Source organism: Mandrillus leucophaeus, unplaced genomic scaffold (assembly GCF_000951045.1).
Source record: "Mandrillus leucophaeus isolate KB7577 unplaced genomic scaffold, Mleu.le_1.0 Scaffold226, whole genome shotgun sequence".
NCBI classification, from domain to species: Eukaryota; Metazoa; Chordata; class Mammalia; order Primates; family Cercopithecidae; genus Mandrillus; species Mandrillus leucophaeus.
The window spans coordinates 4,040,698-4,063,289 of record NW_012102321.1 but is presented as its reverse complement, the minus strand read 5'-3'; the positions used below and the strand labels follow the sequence as shown (position 1 = coordinate 4,063,289).

The window sequence follows — 22,592 nt, the reverse complement described above, 5'->3', positions numbered from 1 at the left end:
TTAGTCTCTCCATGTCTTATTTGTAAAATAAGATAATTGGATGGGATGCAAGTTCATTCAAAGTTCTAAACGTCATAATCCATAATGACTTTCTAAGTAGGTCTTTATGTGAGCACAAGAGAAATCAAACCAATGTGTATTTGCCCCAGGCCCCTGGGCTTCTCTGGTCCCTTTTATTTGGGAGGTGATATGCTTCACAACTATATGTGTTGCACTAATTCATAAAGGTATTCCATCCCAAGTCAATAACAAACTATAGCTTTGTGAAAGGAGTGAGTCCAATATGTTACAATCATCTTGGAAGCTTCAGTTACCTCTATTGAGAGGAAGGTTCTTTTTCTAAGGAGGCTGCTTTGAATCATGTTCTCAGCAAACATTTAATTAATAAGTACCTATTAATATTATGTACTAGACTCTGTTCTAGGCACTTGGGATACTTTGGATGTGTGTGTGGAGGAGAAACACAAAAGATAAAATTTCTCTACTCTCATGGAGTTTATATTCTAGTAAAAAGAGAAAATAAACATTAAGCCTAATAAATAATGTATATAGCAAAGTGTACATTATATAGTATGTTAGAAGATGATAAATACTACTGACAAGAAAAAAGAACAAGTGTAAGGAGGCATGGAGAATTTTAATTATAAATTGGGTAGTTAGTGTAAGCCTCATTGGGAAAGGGATCTTTGGGCAAAGACCCGAACAAGGTGAAAGAGTGAACACATGCCTGTCTAGAGGAAGAAAGACGCAGGCAGATAAAACATCCAGTGCAGAGGAAGAGGATGCCTGGCAGCTTCCAGGAACAGGGAGGGGACCTGTGAAGCTGGAGTGATGTGAGTAAGTGAATGTGTCACAAAGGGGAAGTCCCAGCTGCTTTGTCCTGCTGGGACAAAGACCTACTGAACATACTTAGGACAAATTTCATGTTCATCAGCAGCATAACCTGATTTTAGACTCCTTTTTCTTGTAGGAAGCTTCCTATCAGACTCTCTGCCTGGCCTGAGATATCCAGTTAACACCTGCAATTCAGAATACCCTCTCACCCAGCAATAAAGCATCCAGCCTTTGCATCTGTAACAACCTCCTCTGTAATTTGTGCATTCTATGGTGAGTTTAAATGCTGACTCTATCATTATCTGAGTTTATTACCATTGCTATTTGCATATGTTTAGTGGGGGAGGGGAAGAGTGGGGAGAAAACCTCTCCCCACAGATTGCAGCTTGGAAGTCTGCGTGTCTCTCCTCACCCTTACTTCCCCTTCCTGTCCCCTTCTCTTCTAATCCTCTGCCTTTTTTGGGGCCTGGGCCAGGGCCAGCCGTACTTAAACTAAGAATAGGTAAATGTTCTCAGTAGCCCTGTTGCCCTCTGCTGTGTCTGCCTACTCCCCTGTTCCTGCTGTGCATCTCTCCCAGCACTCCTGACTTTCAACGACTCAGTGCAGTACAGTGAACCTGTCTCCCTTCCTGCCCCATGAACCATCAATAGTGGTTCTCAATTAGGAAACGATAAATGTGCTCACATTAATTTGTCTAGAGGTTATCTCTTTTGGGGTGGGGTTTTGTTTTGTGACAGAGGGTATAGAAGCATTAGGGAGGATTATCAGAGTCCTGGAACCCTGAAAATTATTACCAGATATTAGGCAGGCACCTATTCAGAGAGCCAAACCCTGGCCTCTGCTGCCCACTCATCTCCCAGCTCAACTTTACCTGTTTTCCCTAAATTACCTTTCTGCACAGGAATTCACTGCCTTTTCTTGTTGGAGGGGTTGGCTAGGAAAACTTCTGTACGTTGTAAGATCTATAGTGAAATGTTAGCATGAGCCTCTGAATTGCTCTTGGGAGCCAGGAAGCAGCCCAAGCCCCAAGGGAGGGGAGGAATAAATTGTTGCCCAGTGGCCAGCAACTTGTTTTATTTTACAAGACTGTGTTTTCCATGTTGCTTGCATTTTGAAATAGTGTGCACAGGTGCCCCAGTTTGATTCAATTTCAGCCCTCACCATGATTTATGGTCCCATCTGATCACATCCAGATCACTTTGCTGTTTGCCCTTGTCTGCTGCGCTGCAGTTCATGAGTGGGGAGCCAGAGCCAGACATTTTAAGGATTCCGAGTGAACAAGCATGTCTGTTTCTCCCTCAAATTTTTACCCATGTAGGATTTAACATAATCAACAATGAGTCCAATCTGCATTTCTTTGAAAAGAGGCACTGCCAGCCTTCAGAGAATATTAAACTGAATGGAAAGATTACCGTTGTTAGAGATGCAAAACCCTTGAAAGAGCTAAAATGAGTAAAATGGCATTTTATGACCCATTTATGGCCTTGTGTATCCATATTCTTGCCATCACTACCCTCATTACCACCATCACCATCATCATGTTAATATAGTAGCCATCAGTTATTGCATACTCATTATTTTGTCATTTTGACAAATATTTTATGAGAATAGACTTCTTAAAATCTGAACCATCTTAAGAAGATACTGTTATTATCCTCATATTACAAATTTCTTAAAAACAGAAATATTGAGAGGTTTAGTAACTTGCCCAAGGTCAAATAGCCACAAGTCTGTATAATTAAATAAAAATAAATAGTTAAAATGTGTATGTACAAATAAAGATGGCTTTCTAGGTAGTAATTCACTCTAGGCAAGATTAAGAAGGCTTCTTGTTGGGCAGAACATCGTGTACGTTACCAATGCTAGGTCAGGACTCCAACTGTCAATACGTGGAAGGTAGCAAAGATCACCATGATGTTGGCTACCAGGAATAGAAGTTCAAATACTTTTACCCGCTGCTTCTTGGTATTGTAGTCACCAAGGAAACATAATACAGTCAAGCACGGACGGAACAATGCTTTAATCACATAGAGAAGAGAAAGAACAAGATCAGCTCCAATAGTATGTGTTGGTCCCCCATGGATAGTGGATCCCCCTAGCAGCCTAACTGGGGCAACTGGGTCATGAGCAGTCCTCACAATCTTAATAGGAGGACATGTACCCCTTCCATGTGTACTCTGAAATACTGAAAGCTGGGGGCATGCCTGAGGGCCATTGGCTTACATGCATAAGCAGAACAAAGAAGCATATATTGAGCTTGAAACAGTGAAAGCTATTCCCATACAAGGTAATAATGCTTGCACAGGCTGTGTGAGCTCTTTATCTCCTGGTAAGGAAGGGTTCCAGATCCAAGACACATTCTTATGTGGCTACTGGGAGGTGCAAAGACTGCATGCAGGAGACTGTCTTGCCAACATTTATTTAGGTAGCAAGCTTTTCTGGTGCCTTCAGGTAGGATTTTGCCACATGTTAACTACTCAGAAACACATCTCCTGCTTAAATAAGCCATCCCTGAATCACCCTTAGCCCAACCTCTCCTCTCTCTTTGTTGGGTCTTTTTCTCTATTGTATCCCAATACTATTGTATCCCAATAGTGACATGTGCCTGGCTCCTGGGTAGGTGCCTATGGACAAAGAATGCAAAGATTTCCTTGTTGGTGAATCTAAATGCCACTTCCTCTGGGAAGCATCCTTATCACCAAGCCATAGTACTCCTTTCTCTGCACCTGCAATGCACATTGTTTCTAGTTCAAGTACTAGTACTGTAGTATTAATAATACATGCTATGTTAATATCATTAATAATACTGCTTGAATAGCCCTAACAGCCCTTAGTCCCTTGTTCCCTATTTACTCTTCCCAATAGCCCTGCAAGGTAGGTACTATTGCTATCCTCATTATACAGGTGAGGAACTGAGGCATAGAGGAAGAGTAACTTGCTCAAGATCATCCAGCTAGTAAGTGGCAGAGCCAGGATCATGGATCCAGGCAGTTTGGTGCCAACATTCAGGCCCTAATCACATTCCTCCCTCAGTGGTTGGCTTTACTGTTTTTCACTTGTCAGTTTTCTTTTTTCTTTCTTTTTTTTTTTTATTATACTTTAAGTTCTAGGGTACATGTGGATAATGTGCAGGTTTGTTACATATGTATACCTGTGCCATGTTGGCGTGCTGCACCCATCAACTCGTCAGCACCCATCAACTCATCATTTACATCAGGTATAACTCCCAATGCCATCCCCCCCACCCCACACGCCGTGATAGGCCCTGGTGTGTGATGTTCCCCTTCCCGAGTCCAAGTGATCTCATTGTTCAGTTCCCACCTATGAGTGAGAACATGCGGTGTTTGGTTTTCTGTTCTTGTGATAGTTTGCTGAGAATGATGGTTTCCAGCTGCATCCATGTCCCTACAAAGGACACAAACTCATCCTTTTTTATGGCTGCATAGTATTCCATGGAGTATATGTGCCACATTTTCTTAATCCAGTCTGTCACTGATGGACATTTGGGTTGATTCTAAGTCTTGCTATTGTGAATAGTACCGCAATAAACATACGTGTGCGTGTGTCTTTATAGCAGCATGATTTATAATCCTTTGGGTATATACCCAGTAATGAGATGGCTGGGTCATATGGTACTTCTAGTTCTAGATCCTTGAGGAATCGCCATACTGTTTTCCATAATGGTTGAACTAGTTTACAATCCCACCAACAGTGTAAAAGTGTTCCTATTTCTCCACATCCTCTCCAGCACCTGTTGTTTCCTGACTTTTTAATGATTGCCATTCTAACTGGTGTGAGATGGTATCTCATTGTGGTTTTGATTTGCATTTCTCTGATGGCCAGTGATGATGAGCATTTTTTCATGTGTCTGTTGGCTGTATGAATGTCTTCTTTTGAGAACTGTCTGTTCATATCCTTTGCCCACTTTTCGATGGGGTTGTTTGTTTTTTTCTTGTAAATTTGTTTGAGTTCTTTGTAGGTTCTGGATATTAGCCCTTTGTCAGATGAGTAGATTGCAAAATTTTCTCCCATTCTGTAGGTTGCCTGTTCACTCTGAGGGTAGTTTCTTTTGCTGTGCAGAAGCTCTTTAGTTTAATTAGATCCCATTTGTCAATTTTGGCTTTTGTTGCCTGATTAGGTTGCCACCTCAAAGGCGGGGTTTGAGACTTGCACATATCTTCGTCCTCAGCTCCCGGCCGATTGCCTGGCACCTAGCAGTCACTCAGGAATTATTTGGCATGGGACTGAATGAAAGATAGGTGTTCACTGGGTAAGGACTTGGGGGCAGCTCACCCAGGATTTTTTCATTGCTTTAAGGCACTTAACTGCTAACTGGACCCTTTGTTTCAGGGCAGACAGAGTGATAGAGGCACAGGAAGTATTGAAGGACAGGCTTTGCCTGCCTCGTTTTATCCTAATCGGTTAGTTCACATCTTCTTTGACACTGTCCTTGTTTTCAGAAGAGAAAGGGATTTAGGGTGCGTCTTACCTTTAAAAGGAGGCTTTTTTCCATTTGTTTCTACAGAACTGCGCTGGTTTTTTCCCACTGGGATTGCATTTATCTCACCCCCATTTATTCTCCATTAATATCTCCACAGTGGCAATTATTACCCCTCATCCATGCCTGTGTGTGTCTGTCTGCCTTCCCCACCTCCACCCTGACTGTGAACTTCTTGAGGCAATGACCTCAAGAAGAATGACTTGTCTTAGTCATCTTGTATCTTGTCCAGCACAGGGCCTGGCCCACCAGAAGCCCTCAAACCATGCTTCTTAAATGAAAAACGCTTAGTCATTGGTAGATCTGTGGTGCAGGAAAGTACAGGAATGAAGTAATTATCCAGCTTTTTTTTTTTTTTTTTTGTAAAAGAAGAGACTGATCTTTGGCTCAAGGAACCAATAATCATTTAGGACTCGTTTCTCATCATCTTTCCTCTCTCTTTCCCTCCAGCTCTTGTCATTTGATAAGTGATGCAGAAAAATTCTTCTCTCAGGATTGGATAAGAGAGACTGAAAAGGTAGTTGGACTGGGTGGGGGGCAGGGAGTTGGAGGAAACATAAAACAATAAAGATGATTTAATTTATATCTGATCATAGCAACCAGCTGGCTATACCATCAGTTATTACACCCTAGTAGTTATTAAAGAGCACCTCTATCATAGGCACCTTATTAGCTAGGGATTTATGGAGCACACAGGTACAGGAGGAAATATTGATATTTCATTCACAACATCACCTGTGGATGCCTGGGTTGTCTGTCTCTCAGTCCTATCTCTTCTCATCTGTCCTCATTCTTAGGCCCGATAGGCTCAGGTTCAACTCCCAGAATGTTTTTCTCCTACAGTATGCATAATGGTAAACAATTTCACTCACTTGTGCTTCGATCCATTGTGCATCTGTTTCAACACCTATGGCTATAATATTCCTGCTTTCCAGGCAGAAGGTGTTTTGGGCTCATTCAGATATTTCTAGAGTTTTCTGTGTCACAAATTACTGCCATTGATAGGGCTTCTGGTTTAGCCTACTTTTTAATAGAGAAAATAAAAACCTAGACATTGGATTTCATTTTAGCCAGGTCTCATGTTGCCGCATGAGTCCTAGAATCTGAGCCTTCAGATGCCTGGCCTATGCTTCATCTTTCCTCCTTGAAAGCCCTATTCCAAATGGATCTCAGCTCTGGTTTCTGGACTGAATGCAAATAAGTAAGTTACTCTTGGATGTCTTGACATTAATGACACATTTCTTTTTAACACAATTGGATGCTTTATTCATTCCTAGAAGCAATTTATTCCCAATTATAACCAATTATTATGTGTGATGCCAGAAATAAAAAACAAAAACAAATTGCATTTTTAAATTTAAAACGTGTGTAGGGAAAAATAATGATATGGAGCCAATTATGTCAATTCAAGTCAGTCGCAGAATTTTTCCTTTGAAGATAACATTTTTAAAGAACTGAAAGTTTCCACATTTTGATCCCTTGAAGTACCAAAGTGACAACACAGGCAGGAGGAGATGACACAAGAAAAGTGGCAATTAGTTATTTACCCAGAAATGCAGAGCTAGGTGTTAATAATGAGTGGCTAGATTACACTTGACATTTTACAAAGTGACTTACAATCACACCTGCATGCATGCACGCACACACATGTGTATAGAAATTGCCTGTGGAATAGAATAAGAGAAGAGGACAGAACTGGGTCCCTTCCTTAGGGACAACATGTACTGTAAATAGTGTCTGTGTTGGTGAGAATGGAATAAGAAAATTACAAGCGTGAATGGGTGCATGAGGAATTAAATCCACAAATGACAATTAGCTGAGCTAGGTTTATATGCATACCCACATATCAAATCTATCACTTCAGACATGCATATGCATTTAAATCTTTTTATGATGCCTCGATGGGTCTAGATGGCTATTGCTACTCTGATCTTAAAGCTGGGGAAATCAAGCTATGGGAATAACATGCAGAGTAGCATTAGACTTTGGAGTTCCAGATTTTTATGCTTTCACTTGCCTGCTGAGCTTCATGGTCTCTCAAACAGCAGCCAGGCAAGGTGGGTGGTTGCTTTATTGTTTATTAATGACTCTGGAGAGTCCTGGATGTGTTCCTGTCACAAAACGTGTGTCAAAACCTATTAAAGCTGAAAAGAACTTAGAGGCTGTGGGTCCAATCCCTTCCTTTTAAAGAAAGGGAACCTGGGTCAGAGAGAGGCCAGATCTGCTTTAAGTCTCATGACTTCTCAGTGCCTGAGTCAGACCTGCCCACCCAGAGCTCTTTCTGTCACTGCATGGCACTTGCTAAGCTTGTAGGGTGCCCTGCTGGCAGTGCTGTTACTGGTGATAAAGGTAATGAGCATGCATCACCCTCCTTCACTCCCTTTTTCTTGAATGTGGCTCTCAGTATGGCCTTACATATCTTGTGGTTGAAATTAACCTCCCTACATAGTTCCCCTGATTCTACAGCAATCAAATATACTGTTCTCCTATCATAATAGGTCAGGGGCTGTACCTGCCTGGACACTGAGTACAGAATGCAGTGTAGAGTTTTCAAAGTGGAAGGCTCAGTCATTGAGGAACTATGCATTGAGTGCCCACTATGGCCCAGGTCCCCTTCATGCACTGGAAATGCAGCAGGGAATGAGATGAAGTCCCACCCTTGTGGATTTTATTTTCTCAGAGAATCCACAGCAACCAGTGGCTGGAGATGAGGAGCAGTAGCTCTTTTAGGAGGCCTGTGGTCCCTGTGGTTCATCACCATGGCTCTGCCTTCACTCCCGATACTGGATTCTAGTAATACCTACTGACTTCCTTATTTCAGTTCCACGCCTGGCCTCCGTGAGATACTGAGTTTGTGCCCTCTGCGGAGCCACAACTTTATCGTGAAACAGTAAGAGCCTGCAGCTTTCGGCAGTTAGAACAAGCATGATCTCAGGCCCCCACCCCCATGCGGCCTGCCATAGTCGCTGGCGCTTAGAGAATGAAGTAAATCGGGTTTTGTGATCAGAACAGATGTGTGAAGAGACAAATTCAGACTGAGCAGGGGATGCTGCAGGTCACCACCAAGGGACGTCAGAGGTGCGGAAGTCGGCGGGGGAGGGAGGGCGACTTTAATCGGAGAGAGTGATTATGGAATCCAATTAGCCTCTCATTTTCATTTGCAGAAGGAACATTCAATTCACTTAACGCCACTCTACAGATCCTTCTTCTCTCATCTGTACCCAGAGGGAAACAAATTCCAGTGTAATAGAGCATTTGGACAGCAGCAGACCACAGTAGAGAGAGCATGTGGCTAGAAGTGAGGAGGCCTGGGTCCCAGGCTTGGCTCTGCCTCTACGAGTTTCATGACCCTGGGCACATTGCCTTACCCCTAAAGGACCTGGGCTCATCTGCTAAATATGGAAATTGAATTAAATCATTTTAAAGGTCTCTTTAATTCCAAAATTCTATATTTGTTTTTCAGTGTATATCTTCATATTACAGCTTAATAAGGTATGCAATTATAATTTTGGAATTCCTCACTACAACTCTGCCAATAAAACTCTGAGCTTTGGAGTCAGATAAACCTGTATTTCAGTGATGAACCTACCTACTTAACTTTAAGTCAGTTACTTAATCTTTCCAATCCTCAATTTATAAAATTAGGGTAATAATAATAGTATTTGTCTTACAGAATTGTTTTGTGGATTAAATGGGCTAATATATTCAAAGTACTTAATACAGCATTTGGGACATATTAAAACTCAATAAATGTTTACCTGTTTTTATTTCATTGTCCTGTTTACTACAAAGTTTTAGAATAACTTGAATATTTTATCTAAAAATGTAAAATAATGTGGTAGGGGGACTTCCTTTTAAAAAATTGCTTGGATGACATGGCTGAAGAGGTTTAATGGTGGGTAGGCTAAGTAATGGACTAAGACTGAAATAGCTCAATGGAAATAAAGCATTTAATGTGGGAATAAATGAAGTTGCCACCCAGAACTAACAGCCAGAGTCCTGGCTGGGCTGTAATTAATGGATATGCTGACCATGATTTATAAGGATATTTTAAGAAGTGACTGTATTGCGCGGAGCCCTGGGTTTTATGCCCGAGTTGAAGTAAGATCAATGGGAAATTCATTAGGCCTAAGATTTAGTGGGTAGGAATGAAGTTTCTTCCCCAGCATTAGGGCTTTTCACATGGTGGCTACCAGGGATGCTTCCTCTGGGATGGAGGCCACGGGGATATGGAAAAAGTTGTTGAGCACTTGGAGCCAGGAAAGGAATGATGCTCCACATCTCTTTCCCTGTGTTAGAAAATGCAGAGAAGGAGTCCCAGCCCGGACTTTTCTCGAGAGCTTTCTGGGTCTTACTGGCTGGAGGCTAGGGATGGTTTCCTCCACCTTCCTTTCTTCTTTTTCTTCTTTCTTCTTCTTTTTTTTTTTTTTTTTTTTTTTGCCTCCCTCCCATGTGTCAAGGTGTCAGCCTTCCTTTTTGAGCAAGACATTGAGCAGAACTGCACTGAGCACAGTGCACATCTGCTGACAGGAGTATGGTTACCCTGAGGATGTGTGTGCTGAGCACCTGAGATGGTGAATCAGCAAATGCAGGCCTCTGCAGGTGGCTTTGGCTGACAGCAATATCTAGCATTGGTGCACAGGTGGCCCATCTGCACCCTGAGGCCCTGCAGTGTGCTGGAATTTGCTCTGTGACTTGCCTTGTTTTTACCATCAGCAGAGGGAGGTGGTGCATCCTGTCCTTCTAAGACCTCTGTTTTGTGATGGAATTTGGTGATAAAAGCCCATAGATGCTTTCAGTTCTTCCTTTGCTTTGTTCTCAAGGAGAACTGAAAGATCAGATCCTGGCTTTCTGAGTCTCCTTGTACTTTACTTCTGATTACGATAGGCCAGAGAAACATCTAACTCAGGCTCACCCCTGGGGAAGGTGATTATCCATCTTCCCTTGGTCCATGCTCAGTGCTTTGATGCTTTGATGCCACAGCAGCTTTGTTCATGTCGTTCCTTCTGCCTGGATGTCCTTCTCCCAGGAGCTCGGCTTAGCTCCCTTATGGGCTTGCTCCTGGTCTAGCAGTCACCTTACCTGCATGTAAACCTGGCGTTGTTTATTCTCCGACTTTATTACCTGGCTCACCCCATGTTACTTGTTCATACTTTTTTGTAGCAGGTTAGCCCTTTCTGTTTCCTAGTCCATCCATTTTTTAATTCTGCCTCTTATAAATATTTTCTTCATGAAACACTTATCAATTACTTCTGAGTTTTAATGACAGGCTTTTAGCTTTATTTTCTGGATATGCTTATATTTTTCCTCAGTGATGCTTTACTTTACGAGCAGAGCACCTGGTGTTGATACCTCTTTCTCCATCAGTCCCAAGGATATACTCCTTGCAGTTGTATGGAATTTTATATTTTGTTAATCATTATAAAATAACTACTATTTGTTGTGTGCCTGCTTTGTATCAAGTACTGTGCTCAACACTTTGTATACATTATTTTATACCACAAATCATTCCCTTATAATGCCCATTTTACAAGCAAACTATGACTCAAGGAGTTTTAGCCTGTCTACAGTCACACAATTAATAAGTATACTCATATTTAGTAGACTCCAAAGCCCATTTTTTAATTATCACACTACATATTCAAAATCTAATTTGATCCCCACAATAATACTATAAGATAGCTATCATTATGCCTATTTTACAGATTAAGAAAACAGAGGCCCAGGAAGTTTAGGTGACTTGACTGAGGTAATCCAATTAGAGAACAGACAATTAGAACTTGAATACAGGTATTTTGATTCTAATTTCAGTTCCTAATCCATTGATCCATGGTGCTAGCCTCTAGGACATTGAGGCTTCTGTGCTTTTCTTGTTTTCTGCAACCTGTAGTCTCTGGCATGATATTTTTTTCCGTTCCATTTCCTCTGCCTCTTCCTCCTCTTACTGAGACTCAGGTTAGGGGTGCTAAGCCTCACTCTCATGAAGAAATGAGGAAAGTGGGGCATTATCCTAGAGACAGCATCTAAGTGAATTTTATCTCAACCAGTTTTCTCTGCTTGGTACCAAGAAGACAACAGAGTAGAGTTGTCTTGCTAATAAATGCAAGGAAGAGATAATCTGTGTAAAACCAAGTTATCTTCTGTCTGAGATGTTAGGGAATTAATTACACAGTGAACCAGCTACTTGCTTTGTTGAGTGACTACTTATTGCATATCCACTGAATACCAAAGTAAGTTTTAGGTACCATAGGGCAAGGGCACAAAGAAATGACTAGACCACAATAAATAGCTGCTGAGGATCTAGGAATAACCAAGACATAAACTTGTCTTATTGATCATAATCAGTGATGGGAGGGATTGGGGGAGATAGACCTGTGTTAAATGTTATTATATTACAAAGGTGTATCCAAGGAGCAAGTCTGTTAGTCATCCCTCTTTTTCCTGTGCCTGGCATGGTCCATGACACTTAAACACTGTCCCCAAATAAGATGAGAGTGAGTGAATAAGCCATGCAAATAGAGAAGACAATGTCTAAGACTTCCTTTGATAGATATGGAGAGAGGGGATTGAAAAAAGGCTGTGCACATGAGGTTATATTTAAACTGTGTCTCTGCAATGTGTAAGAATTTATTTTGGGGACAAGGTTGAAAAGAGGGAGAATATTGTAGACAGAATGCAAGATACTGTAAGAATATGACTCATGGGGGCTGGGCGCGGTGGCTCACACTTGTAATCCCAGCACTTTGGGAGGCCGAGGTGGGCGGATCACAAGGTCAGGAGTTCGAGACCAGCCTGGCCAACATGATGAAATCCCGTCTCTACCAAAAATACCAAAATTAGGGTGTGGTGGCATGTGCCTGTAATCCCAGGCACTTGGGAGGCTGAGGCAGGAGAATTGTTTGAACCCAGGAGGTGGAGGTTGCAGTGAGCTGAGATCACACCACTGCACTCCAGCCTGGGTGACAGAGCAAGATTCAGTCTCGGGGGAAAAGCAAAGAACAAATAACTCATGGGAACTGTGTGGCTGGAAAGGGAATTTGGGCCAGGTTATGACAGTCCTTGGGTGTCATGCTAAAAGACTTGAATTTGATTTTTAAATGGTGGGAACCAGATAATGTATTAGGTGGAGCAAACAACAGTATCAGGCCTGCATGGAAAGGAGGAGAGAAGCTGGAGGCAGGTGTCCATGGGGACATGGGCAGGGTCTACTCTTTCACTGCAGCCTCCCAGGTGATTGCACAGGACAGTGCAGGATGGCATCGGGATAGATGCAATACAATTGATGAAGATGTATTAACTGAGATGGGAAATTTGGAATGAAGAGGAATTGTGAGGATGGGAGCAAGGGAAAAATGGGATGAGGATATCATGAATTTCAAATGCATCATGTTGAATCTGAGATGCCTCTGGGACATCAAGATGGATGTATTTAGGAGACAAGTCGTAATATAGGACTGGATTTTCAGAGATAAGTGCTATCTAGAAACTTATATTTAGAAATTATCAGCATGTAAGAATTGTGCACTGTGGGTATGAGTGAAAGCACTTTTGGAGAGTATTAAGAATGCTTATAAAATGCCTTCCTGGAGTTAACTGTCTCATAGACTGATAAGGCAGTTTAGAGTATTGAGTTCCCTTTGTCTAAAGCATCTTTTCTTGTAATATTGAAAATATCCATTTTATCTTTGACTCAGTGGGATAGAACATCTTGAGATTGTTTTCATGAACTTTAAAGGAAATCTCTGATTCATTCCTTCATCCTCACTAATACCATTCAGATCAAGTCAGTTCAACACTCTGGCCAAACCCCTAATACATGAGTCATTATGAGGCGTGAACCCTCTCTCCAAGGAATTTCCAACATTTTAGAGAATAGTCAGCAAGAGTGTAAATGACTATAATAGGAGGGAGAATAAAGTAAGTACCATGTACATTAACAAATGCTACAAACGCATAAAAGATGAAAGAATTAGTATGTTTGCAAGTCAGGAAATGCTCCATAGAGAAGTTGGTCTTGAAGAATGAACAGATTTTTGATCAGCAGAGATAATAGAGATTAGCGATAGAAAAAAAAAAAAATCAAAGTGACAGAGGGGATTAAGTTTAGATGGTTTGTAGGGGAACACTGGAAGGTAAACTCGAGAAGATAGATTAAGGCCTTGAATGCCAGGGTGGAGAGATTGTATTTGATTTCACAGTTTAAAAGAGTTCAAGCTCTGTTTCAACAATATTTCAGAGGTCAATACCAGGCCTTCCCCAATTTCAGAACAAATGGGTATTAGAAGGGCTGTGATCCTTTTTCAAGGAGAAAGTTAATTGATTGGTATTGCAGAGTCACCATATATGGCCAACCCCAAATTGAAAATCCTCTTCTGAAGACAGACACTGTTTGTTTAGAACTAAGCCACAGCCCAAATTCCCCTTCCCTTAGATTCAGATCTGTATTTTCTTAGCAAAAGAGTCCCTTGAGGGGCCTGTTCTTGCTTTTTCTCAGGAGTCATTTGTTATCTTAAATATTGGCATCTTTGAGATAAGAGTTTTCTAAATCACATTTACAGAAGGCTTGTAAACACTCCTCATGTTTGGAACAGGTTTCTTCATTGACCTTGTGCCATTGATGTGCTTCAAGCTACTTCAGGGCATTAAATTCCCTGAAGCTTTACCATGGAAACATACTCCCAGGTCATAACTCTTTCCTTTGCCTGGGCGTGGGCCTCAAACGTTTATGTGGCTGCTTCAGCTAGCATAACCAGTCCAACAGGATTTTCAGTAAAACCTGAGCTGCCATAGAGACACAATATTTCTTTTCCTAATTGCTCATAATTTCATTCTATTTCTTCTAACAGCAATTGAAGATGACATTACACTCCCTTTTATGTCAGTTGATGATGCATAATTCTCTCCTGGAACAGCTAACGACTGTATTTACTAACACATTAAAAAACATTGATGTGTATTCAGGCCACAGCCATTTTTACACCAGTATTTTATGTGTGTGTCAGATGGTGGAATGTTGAAAAGGGGTTTCACTATTATAATAAGCATCTCCCACTTTTGCAGATAGAATGGCATGTGAATAACCAGATGTCGTGGTTATTCCTCATTTGTACCAATCTCCACGGACCTCTACCCTGGCCCCAGATCCATTCTTTTCTCTCCTGCCTTGCTCTATACTTGGGAGGCTGTCCAGTGTGGACTGCATCACCTGTATTCCTTTGCCTACTGGCCTCCGATTGGATTTGGCCAGTGGGAGGCACCAGCAAAAAATCAGAGGTTGGGAGAAGAGAAAGATTATGGCATTTCTCTCTTGCTCTCACCCTGCTTTGGTGCGGTGTTTCTGACAGCCACTACACCTGATGTTGATTATAGCCTTCACTGAGTTCTGATAACACTAATTCCTGCATTTGTCCTTTGCTTTTCTGCCTTGGAAGTGTAGTGGTTTTCATCAGTTGCCAGTCTCTTAGTGCCTCAGCTTCCTCGCCCATCCCTTGGTAGCTAATTCCATCTAGGTCTCTTCACTTGAGCCATTTGGGTGAATTACATTTCCCATTGGGATTCTGTTGGAAACACCAAATGTTACGGTTTCCAAATAAGTTATTTGGCAAATGACCTCTCCGTTCACCTTGTTCATAACTGGCCTGGACCTTTCTTTCATGGTCCTCAAGGGGCTCACTATGCAAATATCACCAGAAATAATTAATTATAGAAAATTGAAGCTTACTTCCTAAAAATGAGACTAGAATACTCTAAATGGAGACACAATATATTGTAGTTTTTATATACATAGCTTATAGGAGCACATAAAATGGCAAAGTTTCAATGTGAATAATGTGTTCACTGGTGGAAAAAAGGTCAGGGGAAGAGGCAGAGAGGATCAGCTCTATGTGATTCAGTGGACTTATAAGTGAGAAAGGAGAAAGTGAGGTAGACAGAACGCTGAAATATATTAAAAGCTTGTCCTACATGTACTAGTTCTTCATGAAGAATTGCTGCTCCTGATCTGCATGATTTGGATGGGATGGGATGCTATCAATTATATCCAATATCAAGTGCTCTTTTGTAAGAAATGTATAGATTGCTCAGCATGAGGATTTGGGGAATATAGCTCCATTCTCAATTCTACCACTATGAGAGCTTGGCAAAGTCATTGTGCCTCAGTTGTACCATGGGCAAGTGGGGATAATTATAAACATTTTAGCTATTTCACAGGGTTGCTATGACTATAAAATGTAATTATAGATCTTAAATCACTTGTATATAAATATATGTCACCCACTACCAGAATAAAATCTTAATTTCTTTTATCTTATTAGAAGTAAAGATTAAATGATTTTTCCCTTTGATGTAAAAAATGTGTATGATTTGGAAGCCAACAATGCTTTTTGCCTGAGGCTAGGTTTGATGGGGCTCATGAGGCCCCAGAGCTCAAATGTAAACCATCAAACCCTTTTGCTTGTACAGTGTCCTGTACATAGAGAGTGCTTGATATATATTGTGGACTAGATTTATTTTATCTAGATTGGTTTGGGTATAATTAGCATTTTTAGTGACTGTGATGACATGGACCAAAACATCTGGGTGACTTTTCTTATAGCATCTTCATTTCAATTGGATCACAGATAAATATGTAGACAGGTTCTCACATTCAGAACAAGGACTAAGAGTGATGGACAATTCCCACTAGGCTTCCATAATGATTAACAACACAAAATGTGCTGGAATCTCTATTGTGTTTAGTGACTCTGTAGAGCAAGTAATGAGGCAGTATTCAAAAAACTCTGAATTTGGTAGAAATAATAGCAGGCTTTTCATGAAGAAAAATGAATGTAATCGGGGTCATCTCTTCTTGCCAAAAATGAGAAGAGGGGATCTTTAACCATGAGAAAAAAGATACAAAGTCATTGAAATAACAAACTCTGGCATCAGAAAAATTACCACAAATTGCTTGACTTTGGAAAAGCTTTCTTTTTTTTTTTTAAAAACACCACCACCACCACCACCACCACCACCACCACCTCTCTCAGTCTTGCTTCTCCCATTTGTAAAATGAATGTAAAATACCAAGGATATCAAAATATCCTTGCTGAGGATCTATATTATTATGCTTGGTGTCACGCACAGTGCCTGGCATAGAGAAGCTGCTCAACAATTATTATTAACGAAAACAATAATCTGCCTACAATTTGACATCCTTTCCTCAGAGTGTAGAGGATACACTCTGGTGAGGATAGATTATACTATGCTGAAGTAACAAATAAACCCTGAATTATTTGTGCCTGTACATGACAAAGGTTTATTCATTGCCCATGTCATAGTCTAACATGGACTAGGTGGCTGTCCTTGAGGAGGTGACTCAGGGATCTGACATTCTTCCATCTTGTCGTTAATGCCAGCTGAGATGAATGGCTTCAAAGGAAAGAGAAGAAAGGGCTGGAAGATGCTGGCATGATGCTTCTAAGGGCCAGGACTAGAAGGGAGTGATATCTTTTCCATCTGCCTTTCATTGGTCAAAACTTAGTTGCATGGCTTCTGACTTAACTACAAGAGAGGCTGAAATATTTAGCTTTCCTCAGGAAAATAAAAATGATATTTCTCTGCCACACATAACAGGTGAGACTCGTCAGTCCTAAGAAAATGGATTGTTAAAATAATTCTTTTTTACCTTTGATAGTTCTTTTTTTTTTTTTTTTAAAAAAGAAAATTTAGATTCAAGGGGTACATGTGTAGGTTTGTTACATGAGTATTTCGTGTGATGCTGGGTTTGGGCTTTTATCAAACCCATCACCCAAATACTGAACATAGTACCTGATAGGTAGTTTTTCAACCCTTGTCCCCCTTCCCCCGTCCTCTCTTTTGGAATACCTTGTGTCTATTGTTTCCATCTTTATGTCCATGTGTACTCAATATTTAGCTCACACTTCTAAGTGAGAAAACGCAGTATTTGCCTTTCTGTTTCTGTGTTAATTTGTTTAGGATAATGGCCCCCAGCTGTGTCCATGTTATTGTAAGGACATAATTTCATTCTTGTTATGGCTGTGTACTATTTCATGGTGTGTATATACCACATTTTCTTGATCCCATCCATAATTGACGGGCATTTAGGTTGATTCCAAACCTTTGCTATTGTGAATAGTGCTGTGATTAACGTGTGAGTTCAGGTGTCTTTTTGATAGAATGCTTTATCTTCCTTTGGGTATATACCTAGTAATGGGATTTCTGGGTTGAATGGTAATTCTATTTTTAGTTCTTTGAGAAATTCTCCAATTATTTTATATTATAGCATGTCAGGACCTTTGTTCATAAATCTCTCAGCCCTTGGAAAATATCAAGTATGTTCTAGTCTGTCATAAGTGGTGAAGTTTAAGGGGGCTGAGCCTTGAGCCTCTTTCTGCCCCTGCTCTGGACAAGCAGAGGTAGAGGAAGAAGTAAAGGTTATTGGCCTTGAGGATGGGGAATGTGTGATGAGTAGTTGTTTGGCTGCAGGGACCTTCAGGAAGAGCAGTAATGTAAATCTGCTTTGCGCTTTAGTAGATGAAGCAAGAAGCCCATATGATCCTCAGAGATTAGGGAAAAAAATGTCTCAGTGATCTGACGTTATTATGGCAGGTAAAGAAAGGAAAGCTGTTGGCTCCCTTGATGAGAATGAACCTGTAAAGACCAGGTGCCATCAGAGTCATGACTAGGAATAAAATATCAGAAAACAGTGATTAGAAAACCCAGGAAGAGCCTTCAACTTGGAAAAAAATAGTTTTGTTTTGTACATTTTGAAAAAAATATGTTGGCCCCAACTATCTTTTATAACTTTTTTTTGTTTTGTTTTTTACTACCAATAACATTTACATTTGAGCTATTACTAATGTAGTACCTAGATTTTATGTTTGGCTGTTCATCAATGATATATTTTTGTATAAAATGCATGGAAAATTTGGGCCCTAAACTCATAAGCCTTGCTCACTTCTAACTATGTGTTTATGCTGAGTCTCTTTCTTAAACTCCTTAACTATTTAAATCCTTTCTGTCTTAAGCCTCTAACTCAAGTTAAGATGTCCCTGACAAATATATATCTTTATATGTTCAGAGAAAAGAAGGTTGTACTCATTGTTGACAGTGGGTGTGAGGATCCTGGATAGTGCCTTGATAAAAAGCAAACCAAAGGCGCTGAAGCCAGACTTCCAAGTTTAAACCCAGCTCCAACACTTGGTGGATGAGCTACTTAACTTCTCTGTGCCTCAATTTCCTCGTCTGGAAAATGGAGGTCATAACATTAGCCTGCCTCAAAGAGTTAGTTAAAGATGAAATGAATTAATGCAAAGAAAGCACATAGAATGAAGTGGGGCACATACCAAGCACTACCTCTTCCATGAAGCCTTCCTTGGTGATTTTTTCTATAGAGCCTATAGCTAATAAACTGTAACAGCACATATTTTCCACAGGACATTACTGGATGTTTAATCATATATCACCTTGAAACATTTATTGGTTTGTTTCATGTTATTATTTATTGAGCTTCCATTGTGATCATGTCTGGACTCTGTACCCTGAGGCCCAGTGCAAAGCAAATAACAGATGGTCCATAAATGCATATCATGTTGAATAGACGCCATGGCCCACACAAGTTAGGGGTAGAGGCTGAGTAAGAAATGAAAGCATGCCCCAAACAGTTGCCTTTGTAAGAATTCAGATTTGGGGATATAATATTGGGGGCATAATCCCCATAATATTGAGTTATAATCCCCATAATCCCCACGTGTCAAGGGAGAGACCAGATGGAGGTAATTGGATCATGGGGGTGGTTTCCCCATGCTGTTCTCATGATAGTGAGTTATCACAAGATCTCATGGTTTCATAAGTGATAGCTCCCCCTGTGTTCATTCCTCTTGCTTTCACCTTTGAAGATGGTGCCTTGCTTCCCCTTCACCTTCTGCCATAATCGTAAGTTTCCTGAGGCCTCCCCAGCCATATTGTACTGTGAGTTGATTAAACCTCTTTCCTTTATAAATTACTCAGTCTCAGGCAGTTCTTTACAGCAGTGTGAAAATGGACTAATACACAGGTACTCCGGGGAGAGAGTTAATTTGAGCCCTAGTGAAAAGGTGCTATCAGAAAAAATCAGGCCGGGCGCGGTGGCTCAAGCCTGTAATCCCAGCACTTTGGGAGGCCGAGACGGGCGGATCACGAGGTCAGGAGATCGAGACCATCCTGGCTAACATGGTAAAACCCCGTCTCTACTAAAAAATACAAAAAAAAAACTAGCCGGGCGAGGTGGCGGGCGCCTGTAGTCCCGGCTACTCGGGAGGCTGAGGCAGGAGAATGGCGTAAACCCGGGAGGCGGAGCTTGCAGTGAGCTGAGATCCAGCCACTGCACTCCAGCCTGGGTGACAGAGTGAGACTCCCTCTCGAAAAAATTAGTAAAATTGTAGTTTATAGAGCCACAGCTAAGACTCAGAATACCAGGGCTTTAGATTTTACTTGCTGGGTATTTTGAGCTATCATTTTTTGAACACTTACTATGCATCAGACACTATGCTAAATTTTTGCATGTATTATCTCATTTAATCTGTATAATACTTCTATTCCCTTCACTTATTCATTCAACAAATAGGCATTGAGCAACTACTATGTGCCTGGTAACATTCTAGGCCTTAAGAATACGACAATGTATATCATGGACAACATTCCACTTTATCTGGATTTTATAACTTGGCAACTGAGAAAGCTAATAAGTGAAACAAATATGTAAAACAGTCAGCATGTTAGATGATAAGGTATAAAGGAAAATATATGGCAGAGGTGGTGGCCAGGGTGGTTGGAAAGCCTCAGAGAAAAGGTGGACTTTGAGTTAACGCCTAGAGGAGGTAAAGGAATGGGCCATCTGAGTATCTGAGGAAAGAGCATCACAGAGAAAGTTAAAAGTGCAAAGCTCTGGAGAACAGCAAGGAGACCATCATATGGCTATATTGGAAAGAGTCGAGAGCACAGTTCAGGGAGGCAACATCATGAAGGCCTTGTATGCCACTGTAAAGAAGCTGGCTTTTACAGTGGGTGAGATGGGAAGACGTTAGAGGGTTTGAGCAGAAAGAAGACATGATCTGACTCACTCTGGCTAGTGACTTCACTACAGCAGGCTGTGCAGTCAGGAAATGAATGCAATTATCTGCATAAGAGATGATTGTGGCTTAGTCTGGTGTCCTAGTGTGTCCAGAATTGGTGGGTTCCTGGTCTCGCTGACTTCAAGAACGAAGCAGTGGACCCTCGCGATGAGTGTTACAGTTCTTAAAGATGCTGTGTCCGGAGTTTGTTCCTTCAGACGTTCAGATTTGTTTGGAGCGTTTTCCTTCGGGTGGGTTTGTGGTCTCGCTGACAGGAGGAAACCTGCAGACCTTCATGGTTAGTGTTACAGCTCTTAAAGGCCACGTGGACCTGAAGAGTGAGCAGCAGCCAGATTTATTGTAAAGAGTGAAAGAATAAAACTTCCAAGCTACAGAGGGGCACCCAAGCAGGCTAGCTTCCGCAGCCTGCATTTCTTCTTTTATCTGGCCCCACCCACATCCTGCTGATTGGTCCATTTTACACAGCGCTGATTGGTCTATTTTACAGAGAGCTGATTGGTCCATTTTGACAGAGTGCTGATTGGTGTATTTACAAACCCTGAGCTAGACACAGAGTGCTGATTGGTGCGTTTACAATCCCTTAGCTAGACATAAAAGTTCCCCAAGTCCCCACCACACTCAGGAGCCCACCTGGCTAGTGGATCCTGCACAGGTGGAGCTGCCTGCCAGTCCCGAGCTGGGCCTGCACTCCTCAGCCCTTGGGGGGGTCTATAGTACCAGGTGCCATGGAGCAGGGGTAGGCGCCCATCCGGGAGGCTTGGGCCGGGCAGGAGCCCACCGCGGGGTGGGGGTGGGGCATGGTAGGCTGCAGGTCCGGAGCCCTACACTGCAGGGAGGCAGCTGAGGCCCGGTGAGAACTCGAGCAGAGCCGGCGGGCCGGCACTGCTGGGGGACCCAGTGCAGCCACCGCAACTGCTGACCCGGTGCTAAGCCCCTCACTGCCCTGGGCCGGCAGCGCAGGCCGGCTGCTCCGAGTGCGGGGGTCCACCTAGCCCACGCCCACCTGTGAGCGAGGCGCGCAGCCCCAGTTCCCGCCCGTGCCTCTCCCTCCACAGCTCCCCGCAAGCAGAGGGAGCCGGCTCCAACCTCGGCCAGTACAGAGAGGGGCTCCCACAGTGCAGTGGTGGGCTGAAGGGCTCCTCAAGCGCCCCCAGAGTGGACGCCCAGGCGGCGCCCAGAGCAAGGGCTGCTAGCACATTGTCACCTGTCACTAGCAGTGGACTTGGTAAAAATAGGCTGAGTTTAGGGTATATTTTACAGGTAGAGTCAAAAGGATTTCCTGGCAGATTGGATATAGGGTATAAGACAAGGATGATAATAAGGCTGTAAGTGTAATCCGTTGGAAGAATGGAGGTGCCAGTGAACAAGATAAGTAATAGGGTGGAGGAGCAGATTTAAGGGAAAAGATGAGTAGCTGCATTCTAAATATATTCACTTTTAGATACTGTTGAGTTACCCAGTTGTAGATGTGGAGTGGGGAATGTGCAAATACGAAGTTAGGGGAAGAAGTTCTCATTAGAAATACAAATTTTAGCATCATCAACATATGGATAGTTCCTTGTCAATCTAGAGGTCGTGATTTACATAAATAATTGTTGATGTATTTTATTGGCTGTTGGTAAATACACATATACACACACATACTCTTTTTGTACTTCTAAGGGAAACTGAGGCAGAGAGTTCTCCCAAATTGCCCTAAGACATGTGTTTAGTACAAGGGAGATCAAGAATGCAAGCAAATATTAGCTTCTATGTCATCCCTCGCCCTCTTGAATCTACCAGTTTGTTTTCTTCTCTGCCAATCAAAGAGCTTGAAGCCATACATTAAGGAAGACAGTTTGCTTTCATGAGATCCTGAAAGCAGCAGTTTCCTTGTCAATCTAGAGTGCCTGATTTACATAACTAATTGTTGATATATTTTATTGGCTGCAGGTAAATATACACAAGCACATGTACACACACATTCACTGGATTTTCTAAATCCTGCTTTTTCTCTTACAGCTTGGGTGAATCTGTCCAGGGTAATGACATGGATAGTGTTTAAAGCCATGAGCCTGGATCACCAAGGGAGATAAGGAAATTAAGACTTACAGCAGTTAAACACCTCATCCAAGATTATATAGTGAGTCAGTAATAGAGCAGGATCTCA

The 22,592-nt window shown here is 41.8% G+C and overlaps 1 long non-coding RNA gene across 1 annotated transcript in view; it reads left to right on the top strand.

The window, feature by feature from the left end:
• Nucleotides 1-968: 968 nt before the first annotated feature.
• LOC105540732 overlaps nucleotides 969-22,592 on the top strand; it is a 216,576-nt gene continuing 194,952 nt past the window's right edge. Inside the window, exon 1 of the long non-coding RNA XR_001006249.1 lies at nucleotides 969-1,107. This is a non-coding gene — a long non-coding RNA (uncharacterized LOC105540732). The remainder of the gene's footprint in view (nucleotides 1,108-22,592) is intronic.